The sequence below is a fragment of the Amblyomma maculatum genome, chromosome 6 (assembly GCF_055883805.1).
Source record: "Amblyomma maculatum isolate TAMU_Amacu chromosome 6, ASM5588380v1, whole genome shotgun sequence".
Classification (NCBI taxonomy): Eukaryota; Metazoa; Arthropoda; class Arachnida; order Ixodida; family Ixodidae; genus Amblyomma; species Amblyomma maculatum.
Window position 1 is genome coordinate 142,453,440 of NC_139349.1, and position 14,482 is coordinate 142,467,921.

At 44.8% G+C, this 14,482-nt stretch overlaps 2 pseudogenes; both read left to right on the forward strand.

The window, feature by feature from the left end:
• The first annotated feature begins 7,358 nt into the window (after positions 1–7,358).
• On the forward strand, positions 7,359–9,448 carry LOC146186926 (uncharacterized; annotated as a pseudogene).
• Positions 9,449–9,858: 410 nt separating this feature from the next.
• Positions 9,859–12,335, forward strand: LOC146186927 (uncharacterized; annotated as a pseudogene).
• The last annotated feature ends 2,147 nt before the right edge of the window (positions 12,336–14,482 follow it).

Sequence of the window (14,482 nt, forward strand, 5' to 3'; positions counted from 1 at the left end):
AATCCACAGCCAAAGCATGCCCCAAGCACCTGCAGTTCAAGACGCGGTGGCAGCTGACAACCTCTTGGACTTAGACGATGTCTAATTTGTCGTGAACACACATGCAGTGCCTTTTGAACCTCATGAACGTTACTCTGTCTATTATGAACAATATTACAGTTCTCTTTTTAACCCTAGGGAGGGGCACCGTCTTGTGAGGGGGGGAGTGTGGGGCCCTCGGCCCCTCTGTTTTGGAGCATATCAATGCAACAACGCAGCCGGCCGAACTCGGCCGGCGCCGACGCTACTGCGCATGTCAGGCAGCCTGGACTCTGACGCGTAACGTTGCACGTGACTCGCCGAGCGTCTAGATAAGCGACGAGCAAACAGCCGCAGGGGGCTTTTTTCCCGCTGGACGGCCCGGGCAGCGGCGTTCGCCGGGAGCTCTACGTGAGTGTGTGCGTTTTCGAAGCGTCGTGTTTTTGTCCGGCAGCGCAGGCGCTTTCCGGCCTCGCCACATGCGGCTTGGCTCTTGTGTTTCCACCTGGTTGTGTGGCGTGTTATCGATGCTCGCTTCCTTGTACGGTGCTGTGTAGCAACTCGCAAGATTGTTTTCTTTCACCATGCGTTTCACCATATCTTTCATCATAGAGTTTATTTTTGACTGCTCAAACTAAAGCGGTTTCTTTTGTTCACGTTGTTGCCGGTCGTTTGTCGCATGGGTGGCGGCTCACGAACTCCCCTGAGTGAGGGCTGAGGCCCACAATATGAAGCCGCGCTTTATGACGATAAAGTGACGTGTCTGCATGACCTAGGCTTAGAGTGCTTCAGTCAGCATCACAGAGCCTTAGAAGGTTGATTTTATATCCGACTCTTGATTGGCTCCCTCTCAACTTTGTGATATTACCTCATCTAGTTAAGTGCCACAAGCCATCGCCGAAGATTCAGCGCTCAACCACTTAACCTTTTAACTGCCGCGTGGCAAAAGCATGCTTGCGATTTTATGCTCATAACGCTGACAGTGGCGGATTTTCAACAAAACGGTCACGATAAGCGTCAATATGATATGCACACATCAGCTCCGAAGGTAAATTAAGCAAAATAAGGTGCGATGACGACAGGAGAGCGCGCTCATAACATGGCTGCGCCGCTATTCACTTCAATGCGACGGTCCCGAAGTCAGTTTTGTTATCAATGAGAGGAGTATATATTGTGCAACAAGAAGAAAATGATGTCCTGTCGCAAACCTTAATTTTCTGTCCGTATGATTTTTATTTTACTGCAAGAAAGATATTGTTCCCAGCATTATATTTGCTGAGAAAAAAGTTCGATGAATTTGCCTTCGTTGTTTGTTGAAGATTCATCTATATTGTGCTGCGTTTAAGCTCGCTTGCGTGCTATCCACGAAGGTTTGAGGGCCTTACCGGTGCTTGCTCAAGTTTGCTGACGTCAGGAGCGCCTATCGAAGGGGGCGTGGCCTTGTAGGAGCCCCTAGGATCACGAGGGATCTCGCTGCTGCCTTTGTTCCCGTCCACATCGACCGGCGTCTTCATATCGATGTCCGTCGCCCCGGGGATATCGGTCGCCGCGCTGCTTCCAGTGATGCCACGGAGCGCCGGGAGCGGGACAGGTCTCTCGATCGCTCTACCTGCCGCACGCATGTATATTTGATTCGGGGCCAGCTGATGTTGATCCCGTGAATGCCTTTGAGCCGAGTTAAGGATGCAACGTCGTGGATCGAGCTGCACGTCAAACCGCTACAAGTGGAACACTCTTCTTTTTCTTCACTCCTCTGTATTTCTTCGCGTGGCTGTTACAGCGCAATTACGAAATTCCATCAAACCTAGCCGCACTTGCAGCGTCTGCCGTCTAAACCTCCCATACTAACGTCTGACCCGGCTCTACCGAGGGTACTGCACGGCTGTAAAAATTACACAAATCCTACCAGGAAAAGAGTAAGTAACTTTAGAAGCCATGCAATATGCGCTTTTGTTTTCAATGCATTCATTAAAAATGAATAACAAAAATTACCACACAGAATAATTACACGTCCGTGCTCCGATAACGTTTCTGGGCACAAAAACAAGAATTTACCTGTCATTCAAGCGGTCCATTTTTAATATAAGGTGCAGCATTCATAACGAAATAATAAAATAATAAGAATGTAGAAACGGAAGACAAAGATTCAAAGCACGGATGTGTCTGTTGTGTGCTTCTTTTTGCTTCTAGTTTATTATTTCACTTCTTGTCTACAGATTTCAGTCTTTAGTACTTTCACATTGCGCGCCAATTCTGTCCTATGCCCTTTTTCGGCTATACTTGCGGTTGGTCAAATATTTAGGGGAAACCCCCAAGGTGAATTAGAATTCTAATTAAGGAGTAATTACTCATTGTCATCCACCCGAGCGCAGCCTTACGGCTACAAAGGAAAGCTATACAGCTTTCTTAGAAACTTTGTAGTTAAAGAAAAATTCGTTCTAATCCGGGGATCGAACCCGCCACCACCGCCTTTCCGGGCAGTCGCTCTACCGACTGAGCTAACCAGGACGGCTAGCAGATCAGCCGTAGCCGTAAGGCTGCGCTCGGATGGATAACAATGAGTAATTACTCCTTAATTAGAATTCTACTCCACCTTAGGGGTTTCCCTTAAATATTTGACCAACATTATTCCCACTTCGAGTTATAGATCAATTCGCTATCGCCCTACCTTCTGATCTGCAAGCCGTCCAGGTTAGCTCAGTCGGTAGAGCGACTGCCCCGGAAAGGCGGTGGTGCTTCAACGTTTCGTGGTGTGAGTGGAGAGGCGTTGCAACCACTGGGTGTGTGTAGTGCGCACGTGTCTGTGGGTGGTGCAATTTTTCAAGCCGAATTCGTAGTCTTACCCCGCTCTACGCATGAGATCATTTTAGGAATGGATTTGTTTGTGGCGCTACCGTGGACTGCCGAAGTCAAGAGGTTCATTTTGACGGCTCGCATCTGCCGACTCGTTTTGAAAGTTGCCGTAATGAAGAAACAGTTTTTAGTATTACCGAAGACACAGTAGTTCCACCTTTGTCTGCTACGTTCGTCCCCGTGTCCGCTTCTTGACCAGGTTTCATTTCAGACCGTGGTGCATCCAGTTCACTCAGCATGCTAAGAAAAATGTTATTATCCCTCACTATGATCTCAGTGCATCACGGTAGTGCCTCGTTATGGACAATCTATCCATCGTCCTAGCCCGCAGTTTTACCAACATGATTAAAGCTTGCTTCCTGTGGACACGATGCGCCCCACGTCATTGCTTTGGTCACAGATGCTACGAGTGCCACCGTACCTCTGCCTGCTGATGAGACTTCGATCTTCCGCATAATCAGCGCCGATCCCAGCTCACCTCAACGCCGTACTCTTGTGGATATTCTTCTACCCTTTTCGCCTATGTTTGACTTTTCTCAAACAGATGGACCGACCTCTCGCCCTGCACATCAGACCCATCATACCATCGACACTGGTTCGGCTCGTCCCATTCGTCAAAAGCCATATCGGGTGTCTCCATCGGAGCGCAAAGTCATTCATGAGCAAGTGGAGGACATGCTACGGAAGAAGGTGATACAGGAGTCATCTAGCCCCTGGGCTGCCCCTGTCATTCTTGTACGCAAGAAAGACGGTTCGTGCCGATTCTGCGTCGATTAACGGCGTCTAAATTCTGTTACGAAAAAGGACGTCTCTCCTCTTCCTCGCATAGACGATGCCCTCGACTGCCTCTCTGGTGCATCCTATTTTTCTTGTCTTGATCTCATATCTGGCTACTGGCAAATTACAATGCACCCTGCGGATAAGAAAAAAACAGCCTCCGCAACATGGCCTTTATGAGTTTAATGTTATGCCATTCGGGCTGTGTAATGCACCAGCCACATTTGAACGCTTTATGGACACAGTTTTGCGCGGCTTAAAATGGGACGTTTGTCTTTGCTATTTGTCGTCATATTTAGGAAATCCTTCCAAGAACACAATGACCGTCTAGTACGCGTCTTGAATTGTCTGCACAACGCCGCCCTAATTCTAAACTCGAAAAAGTGCCACTTTGGAGAGCGCCAAGCGTTGGTGCTAGGACACCTTGTCAATGGTGATGGTGTAATGCCGGATCCCCAGAAAACTGCCACTGTTGAGTCTTTTAAACCCCCGCAGACAGTGAAGGAGTTGCGCAGTTATCTAGGGTTGTGTTTGTATTTTAGACGCTTAATACATCACTTTGCTGACGTTGCTTACCCATTGACGTGCCTTCTCAACAAAAACTCCACTTTTGACTGGACACCAGACTGCGACGCGTCATTTCGTCAACTGAAGTTTCTCTTAATATCGAAACCCGTCCTACGTCACTTCGATCCTGCTGCAGTGACAGAAGTTCACACGGACGCTAGTGGAATCGGTCTCGGGGCAATCTTTGTCCAACGGCACGATGAACGAGAGCATGTTATCGCGTACGCAAATCGCACCCTGAGCAAGCCGGAGCGAAACTGCACAGTCACCGAACAGGAATGCCTGGCTGTAGTTTACGCTGTGCAGCGTTTCCGTTCATATTTGTACGGACGGTCGTTTACTATTGTAACTGACCATCACTCACTCTGTTGGCTGCGGAACCTTCGAGACCAATGTGGTCGTCTCGCACGCTGGGCCCTCCGGTTACAGGAATATGACTTTGCCGTGGTGTACAAAAGCGGGAGGCGTCATGCAGACGCAGACTGGCTTTCTAGGATGCCAATGGCCACGACTAGACCTGACAGCGACGATTTTGACAATCATATATCGACCCTCGAACTAGCGTTTCCCGACACGAATGTTTTCAAAACGGAACAGCAAAATGATAGCAGTCTGCAGCCTCTCTTTGCCGCCGCCCAAGCCAGCGTACCTACAAGCCATTTTTGTGTGCGTGATGGCCTCCTATGGAAAAACAGTGATTCGCCTGTCGGCCAGCGATACCTACTGGTAGTTCCCAAGACGCTGTGCACGGACGTATTGCGTGTTATGCATGATGATCAAACTTCTGCGCATTTGGGATCGGTTCGAGCACTCCACCGTGCTCAAGAAAGATTTTACTGGCCGAGAATGCGCTCGACGATTGAACAATACGTGGCCAGTTGCAAGTAATGTCAACGCCACTAACGTCCAACTGCAACTCTATCTGGCTTGCTGCACCTTGTGAAGACGCCGACAGCTCCGTTTGATCAAGTAGGCATTGACCTCGTAGGTGCGTTTCCGAAGTCCGTGGATGGGAATCGCTGGATTGTAATCTGCGTGGACTATCTCACACGTTATTGTGAAACCACCTCTCTTACATCTGCTACGGCGCATCAGGTGTCGCTTTTCTTGCTGCACTCAGTCATCTTACGACACGGGCCGCCACGAATTGTCATCACTGATCGGGGCCGACAATTCAGTGCTGATGTTGTTGAAGAGCTCATGCGTTTATGCGCCGGAACCTTCCGACACTCGACGCCATACCATCCCCAGACAAATGGCTTGACTGAGCGCGTCAACAGAACGCTTATCAACATGCTAACAATCTATGTGGACGCAGAGCATAAGAACTGGGACACCATACTACCCTTCATCACATATGCGTTTAATACCGCCACGCATGAGACGACTGGATACAGTCCATTTTTCCTGCTCTATGCCAGACCGCCACGCTACTCTCTGGATACTATCCTGCCCTTCACAAGCCGTGAAGACCCGTGCCTGGCTGAGACCCCCTGTCTCGCCAAAGAAGCTCGGAGAATCGCCCGATTACGGTCTGGTGCTTCACAAGAACGTTCTAAAGTGCGATACGATGCCAGTCACCGGCGGGTCACGTACTCTATAGGTGATTTAGCCTGGCTGTGGCGTCCAATTCGGCACCATGGCCTACATCAAAAACTCTTGGCCCACTATGATGGCCCATATGTGGTTATAAAACGCATGAGTGATTTAACGTATGCAATAGCCCGCCTGACAACATCGGGTCGTCGGTCTGCCAAAACCGAACTATCTCATGTTGCCCGCTTGAACCAGTGTCAGCCTCGCACAACTCACGAACCCGCCCAGAGGGTTTAGGCTGAGTAGGGGGCAAATGTCACGCCACTGACGTTGTTGTTGTTGTTATTGTTGTTGTCCAATTAACTTATGGCACATACCCACAGAGGGGGATCGGCAAAGAATTGGGTAGCAAAGAATTTTTTTAATTTTTTTAAGTATACTTGCATAAATAAAAATGATTTGAGGGGTAGAGGAAAGGAAACAAAGCGGGAAATAAGTGAAATATAAAGTGAAAAGTGGTAACACTCACGGGAGATTGACACTACAATTGCAGAACAAGTGATGTTTAAATATTTAGCAAGGCAAACGATTTGAGTCCAGTAAAAAATTTTGCATGGCGGTAAAAACAGACCTGTGACTGTGCCCAAGGATGGCGGCGCCAAATGATAATGTCGGGCTGCTTAAACTACGGCCAAGCTGTTGCAATGGCCTTTCCATCAACTGTTTTCTCAACGTAGTAAAGCGGCGGCAAAACAATAAAAAGTTATCTAATGTTTCTTGTTCACCGCAAAATGCGCAGACGGGAGACAGTGCCAAAACAGACCTGTAAAGATAGAAATTTAAACATGGGATACGGCATCGCAGCCTTGTTAGAGAAATCTCAAGTTGCCGTGAATGACATATTTTTGTATACCAAGAATAATTTAGATGCAGGTAGTCACTGACGACGAGGAAGGATTGTGCTGGTCTCGGAGAAGAAGAGGAGAAAGCGTTGGTGCCTGGCGGCTAGTAGGCTTCACCTTATCCCACTGCCATATCACTGTAAATAAACACCCCATTGCTATTTCTCCGTAACAGTATGTATATATATATATATATATATATATATATATATATATATATATATATATATATATATATATATATTTGCAATATGTTTAGGCTGCTGAAATTGTATTATCTTTCAATTAAACTTAAGAACTAAAATTATACCTGCTGAAGAAATTTAGTTCTGGTTTCACTGATGCCCCACAGCCACCATGAAGATCGTCGCGAATCCAAATCAAGTTCAAATCGCGGCCGCGCCAAGAGCTAGTCCTGCCAAACCGCGTGTCAGGGACAGTCGCAGCAAATTCTTCACGCGTGTTTCCCTTATTCTAGCATAGTTTTCTTCCGGTCACCGTGGTCTTGATGCTGTGTTGCATTTCACAAGAATTCAGCTGAAAGGACGGAGGCCTGCACAGAGGATAACATCAGTGGTGAGTGATTTCTGACCCGCGTTGTTGAGCTGTGACACGTGTTCGCTGGCACAAAGCCAGTACTGTATATATGCATGTGTTACCCATGCCCTTTATGATAGTTTAGTAAAGTGCTACATTCGTTGTATCATGAAGAGAGTGAATTGTTCACTAAGCGAAGTGTCGATCCGGCAATGACGCCGATGAATAGCAGAGGCTGTTAACGACAAACCAGACAACTGTTCGGCAGATGTCAGTCCTGATAATGGTCGATCGTGACAGGAGATTGTGCTCAACAGGAGAAGAACTGGATCAAGATGCGTTTTCAACGCATAACGTAATTTTATCCTCTTTATCAGCGCCAGCGGAGGATACAGATGAAAGCCGCAGTTCTCACCTGTCGGAATTTGGCACCGCTGGCAGTGTCTCTGACATAGGCAGTGCAACGTCAGAGTTCTCGCGGATTTTTGACAATGACGAGTTGGTGGAGTATGAAGATAGGATGACAGCTGAGTCTGGTGCCCCTACTCAGTGTCTAGAGAAGGGCTTGCGTGTAGGGCTATTAATAGTCAATTGCCTGCTTCACACCTTAACTCTCCTCTTAAAGTGCTGAAGCCTTACCATCCAGAGTTACCCACGGATACTAGAACGTTACTAAAGACGCAGAGGCATACTGATGCAGCAGTGATGGCCAATGGTCATTACCAATACTTTGGAATTCCTCGTTTTCTGGAAGAACATGTCCCGCTTGTCCCTGCAGATTATCAGACATTGTCACTCATTGTGAACGTAGACGGCCTGCCGATCTCCCGAAGCTCGAGAAGGCAATTCTGGCCGATTCTCGTGTTTGTGAAGGAAAGCTCGCACTCCTCTCCATTTGTTGCTGCTCTTTATGAGGGTGACAGCAAGCCAGAGGATGTGAGCGTATACCTAAGTTATTTTGTCTCCGAAATGAGGAAGCTGCTTGATGAGGGCCTTATATACAATGGAAAGGTTTATGATGTGAAAATCCATGCATTTGTGTGTGCTGCCCCAGCAAGGGCTTACGTAAAATGCATCAAGGGCCACACAGCCTATTTTGGATGTGAAAGGTGCACTCAAAATGGTGCATACTCTGCACTTGACAGGAAAATAATTCTTAATTCTCATGACAGTCCTTTGCGCACTGATCAAGCTTTCAGAAGCTTTGCCCAGGAACATCACCACCATAGAGTCTCCACTACAGTGCTTAGGTGTTGGGATGGTCACACAGTTCCCACTAGACTATATGCGCCTAGTTTGTTTGGGAGTAATGAAGAAACTACTAATTTGTTATTGGGCATCTAGAAAGCCGCCAGCTTCATGTATCTACGATGCTTGCTAGTTTTGGTTTATATGTTCCAAGTGACAAGAAGCGTAGGCCACGTTCACTGTACGTTTTAGAGCATTGGTTAGCTGTTGCTTTTAGGAGCTTTCTACTCTACTACGGGCCACTTGTCCTCAAAGTAAATTTGGAAAGGAAGTAATACAACCATTTTATGAAGCTTAGTGCTGCTATTGCCATGCTTGCATGCCCAGATTACACGGTGCAAAATGTGGACTTGGCTGAGAACCTTCTTCAAGAGTTGTTACTGAGGCTGGCTCCCTATATGGAAAGGCGATCTATGTTTATAACATGCACTCATTGTTGCACCTAGCTGATGACGACAGAAGATTGGACCCTCTTGATGACTTTTCTGCCTTTGTTTTTGAAAACTTTCTCTATAAACTGAAGACCCTAGTAAGGACAAAGGCTCGAGCTCTTCAGCAGGTTATCAGGCGCCTCAGTGAGGAACTCCTCATTGGTAAGGTCTCCACAGGCTCTCTCAATTCATATCCTAGGCTGCCAGGAGAGCCCTCAAATGGACCTGTGCCACCAGGATTTCATGGCAAACAGTACTCTTTGCTAGAGTTCGAAGGAACTGTGCTAAAGATTGGCAGGCTGGATAATAAAGGAGGGCCACATTGTATTAGTGACTAACATGTTGCAATCGGTGTCAGGGGCCAGCCTCTGCGGCCATTATTTCAAAACTTTGACTGACTTGTATTCACATCCATTGCCATCGCCAGAGCTCCTGGTTTTTGCTCCCAAAGACCTTTCACAAGATCTGTCTGTGTGGCTTATTGATGAAATCAAAAATAAATGCATGTGCTTGCCAAGTGGATGAGATAATTATGCAGTGTTTCCTCTTTTGCACACATGCCATGGTTTAGTCCACTGAGAGGAATGAGCTAAATGAGAGAAGTATAGGCTATACTGATATACTTGTCATATTTAAACTGTTCATTTCACTGCAGTTGCTCTTCTCAAGGTCATGCGATTGAATCCTTGCCACAGTGGCTGCATTTTGATGAAGTGAAAATGCCCGTGTTTTTGTGTGATGTCAGTGTATGTTAAAGAACCCTGAGTGTCAAAAATTGGCAGCTTTTAACTTTTGTGTCCCTCAAAGTCCATGTGCAGGTTGAGAATGTTAAACCTCAGATTGTGTCATATCGTTACCTGCAGTACAGGCGTAGCAGTTGCATTTTGGAATAATGGGGAAGGCAATATTTGCAGAGATCATTAGTTGATTTCATACATTATAAACCTTGTCTATCAAGAAAGGGAAGCCACATTAATTGACCAAGAGTGATGCGAGAAGGGATTGAGGCGAGTTTAAAGATGGGAGAAAACATTATAATGGAGGGCTACTGATTAAATAACCACGGGTGGTTGAAATTTATCTGCACTGACATCCCCCACCACGTACATGTTTTTCACATTTCATCTTCATCAAACTGCACCCACCATGGCAACGATTCCATCGTGCTAATTCATTTTTTTTTATAATTTCAGGGGAGAACACGTACAGCCTTGTTCTTTTTGAAGACGAAGATGGAGTTTCAGTTGTGCCCACCTTCGTGGATCTCGGAAAATATAGTTAGGTGCCCACCATTCAAGAGCACCGCAAATATAACTGCTGCCATCAAAGAGCGACAACCACCATCAAGTGACTGTAAAAGCTGCGGATGCCGAGTGTTGTGGACATGTGGTAGGCTTCTCACCTAAGTCTCTAAAAATGTGCACGTTGGTAACTTAAGTTCAAGCACATCACTAAGGTCAGTGAATTTGTGGCAGTATTATTAGCTAAAATTTAGGTTTGAAGTTTATCTTCTTTGAACCTTATAATTAGGTATTTGCATTTTTTTACTCTTAGTACCAGAACTGTTGCTTTTGTGTCAAGAGTAATGAAGGCGGCCAATATTAAGTAGATGAATATACTAAGCATATTAATTTTTACATGTCATTTTTATGTTATACTGCTATTTCTTTCATCACTCACAGTGCTAAACAGCAGTGTACATTTTTTGTTCAACATTTTACAAGTAGTGCTTTGCATTTCATTTCTTTTTCGGAAATTAATATATTTTTCAGGCAGCTATGAAAATGCAAGGCTAAAAGCAGCAGCAGGCAGAATTCACATCAGATCTTGCCTCAGATGCTGAAGTAACTCGGCAAAGACGGAAGAGGCGGCCACCGGCGCATCTGGAGTCTTCAGATGAAAATAGCAATGCCTTTCCTGATGAACCTCTAGTTCTATCTCTACAAGGAGGATGCTTTAATTCTTCACAGAAAGCTGCGAAGTTCGTTTCAAGGGCACCACCGCCAAAAATTCTAAAAACATCAAACTTCAAGCCCCAGCCATTTGCCTCACAGGATCGTCAGATACAAGCAGCCTCACCTAGCCAGGAAGGGGCATTAGATAATGACAGTTCTTTTGCCGAAAAAAAGGAAGCTTGACCAGAATGGTAGGTACTGCTGTGTGCCTTTGGGATAATTTATTATGCTGGTGATATGAGTTGCAGGTCGTCGCAAGAGTTTGTCCATTGATGTTATCTGTGCATGTTTCTGCATGGTAATCTCATATTGGATATGTGCAGCGTTATCATGCACCTTCATAGTTAAGCTCTTTGCAGAACATTGGCTAAAAAAAGAAAATGTGAGAATGTTTTATTTAACTGCTAGTACTGTTCCTTAGGCGTCTTGCTTTGCTTGCAGAAAGAATGAAAACACTGCTTATGTTATTACTTACAGAAGACAAACCATTACGTTGAAATGTTTAACTTGGTCAAGTTACATTTCTATTATTTGTTTTAGCCGTGCTGGGAAAGTTGCTCAAGGAGATGAAGGGAATAAGAGCTAAGATAGATGGTCTCGAAGAAGCCGTGCAAAGGGTGGAGCAAGCTGTCACACACAATAAACAACCAGGTGTAGAACCTATCAACAGCGCCATCCTCAAGCTACCTCCTGTGTTAACTCATCGGAGTCTAAAGGAACTGGAGCGGCAGTTTCATGACCCCAAAACCAGGACAGACCTCGTAAAGGTAATTTTTTTCTTTGCAAGTACACACGCATGAAATTTTATGTGAATGCTAACCACTATTTCTCTTCATTCCTAGATTGCCCCTTTCTCTCGAGTTGGTGGCACATCTGTCCAAGATTCAGTGCGCCAAATCATGCGCAGGTGCATGTGCGACACATTGGCCCAGTACATCTCTCTAACTGAGAGAAAAGGAAAAAGGCCACTTGTTTGGCTACACCTGTACCAAGTCCTCACAGGTGCTACATTATAGCTCACATGAGTAGCATGCATATGCACATTTGCAGTTCAGCATTCCATGCTTTCTAGCTGTCAGTTCACAGATGCATAGTTCTAAAGCACTGAATGAATTTCCTACTTAAGGAACATATACAGTATAATTTTATATTGCTAGCATAGACTTTTCCTGGCCTGCTATAACTTTGCTGGTTTTCTTCTTTGCCCATTTTAGGCAATTATTATGTACTAAAACGAAATTATTTCCAGCACTAGGTGCAAGCCTCATTTAAATGCAGTGTGATGAGGCCATTGTCCAGCAAACGCTATGAGGCTTTCTCTTATATTCTTCGTCTAACCCAATTCCACAAACCAACCAGTGTAGCCTTGCCTTTGATGATTCATTCATTGTTTTTTTTATTGGTTTTCGGAAACTCTGAAGAGTAATTTTGCAGAGGCCACAGAATCGCAAATACATCTTTCCATTGCCGACTGGCTGCGTTATGCACCATAAAGACAGAAGAAACGGTAAAAGACAGTTCAGTACTTTAATGATTAGCAGTTATATATACATAATTTAGAGGATCCAACACTAGATATTCCTTAATAAAAACATGCATATTATTGCCTGCATTACTGGAGCTTAAATTTTACCCTGTGTTTTGAAGTCTAGGGCAGGCAAGCATTACTGGAGCTTAAATTTTACCCTGTGTTTTGAAGTCTAGGGCAGGCAAAACAGGAAGTGTTAATTTGAAGGGTACTTTAGTGCAAGTGTATGTTTATTTTATTTTTACCCATCCTTCATATTTTTGCGCAGTGCCAACTGCCTGCCCTTAAAGGTTGCCTTCATGTGAGGGCATACCAGTTCTTATGCATTCTGCTAGAAGATCACGTAAATCCAGCTGTATTGCAAGCAAAAAAACACAGTTTATTTCCTCGCTTGAAATTGACGCTGCTGCATCATGCCTAGTGGTTTAGTCTATTCCCTCTCATTTCCAATTATGCATACTCCTATAGCCAACTTTAATGGGACTGTGCAACGGTTTGCACCAAGGGTAAGAAAAGTGAAATATTGATTGGTATCCAATGTCCCTTTGTCATCAGCTTGACTATACTCACTGCTGGGAGAAGGCCTCTTCCATATTCCTCCAATTAACTCTGTCCTGTGCTAGCTGTACCTATTTCACCACTCCGCCCATTATCATTCCACAAAAGTTCGTGATTTAGCTTATGTAGCACAGGAAGAATAGCCCGTTAGTAACTTTGCCTTTCACAGCAGTGAGGCATAGACCACAGGCTGGTTCTGCCCTTTTCATTTGGTTCGATTTTTGTTGGCCCTCTGCCATAGCACAATTGAGGGAAGACAGAGAGTGATCTGCTATCACTTCCAGCCGGCTGCGCCTTCATCTACAAGCATCCTTGTGATTTTAGGCAAGTCAGTGGCCATCCCCATGGCTGACACCAGTAGGTCCCCTTGTCTTAAGGCAGGATTTGAGTGATACAGTAGCACTGGCCATCCCGGTGAGGCGGTGGAATTGGAATTATTGTTTGCAAATTATTCGCTTACGTTTGAGGCCTTTTAGATTGCATGAAAGGTCAATGTTTTTATGCAATAATGCATTTTTTAGTCACTTTCAGAATGGTTTGTTGCACAGGTCTTTAGGATATGCACATAGTGCCTGGGAAGGGCAGTGTTTTCACTATTTTGGTTTGAGCCAACCGATTGGACATAAAATTTCTGTACAGAGCTGTCCATGTCTGTGTCATAGAGCAGGGTAAAAATTTTGTAATTAGAGATGTGCGCACCAAGATGCTAAGCTTAGCAATTTTTTTTTTCAGGGATGCAGCTTCACTTGTGACAACATCATGATTTTGAAGAGACCCTCATCGTGACCAGCCGGAGGCTACCAGGGCACAAGCATTTTCTAGACGTGCTAAACTGTTCAGTCAAATGCTGACAATACTTGTTTTTAGTTTTCCAGTGCAATGGCGCATGGCCAAATAAGGGAAGGGTTAAACTAGTCGTATTTACTCTACTGTTCATAATACGTCTGCTTGTTTCTGAATACCGAACTAGGTTGTACTCCTACTTATATTTATGTCACGTTTCTGCACAGAATAGTGCTATACTGTGCTACAGTGTTTGTGTAAATAGTTTACTGAAGTGTTTTATATTTGCAAATGCAAGTTGCGGGTTTGGGGGTGCATTTTCATGCTATGCTAATGTGCCCAGTAACTATTCAAAACATTATCTCTGGTTCTTGTTCCTGAGTAGCCTGTGTGCTGTTTTGTAGCTTGGTTACAAGTTACTTTGTAAAGTAATTAAATAAAAAAATCTTGTCTGTGAAATGTAGGCCCATGTAGCACATTTTTCAACCTATGCCAATGTGCCTGTGTAAATGTTGAGTATGTTATATATCTGCTTCCTTTTTCTGAATAGGCTGTACTGCTGTTTTATATATTGTTCCAAGTTTCTGCAATTAATAAATAACTAAAGTATCATGTTTGTAAGACTCAAGTTGAGAAGCTTGCACATTTTGAAGCTATGCTGATGTGCTTAGTAACTGTTGACATTTGTGCTTCCTGTTCTTGAGTAGCCAAATCGGCTGTGTGCTATTCTGCATGATTGTTGCAAGTTTCTGCATAAAACGATTTTTTTGAAGTAAATGTCTTACATTT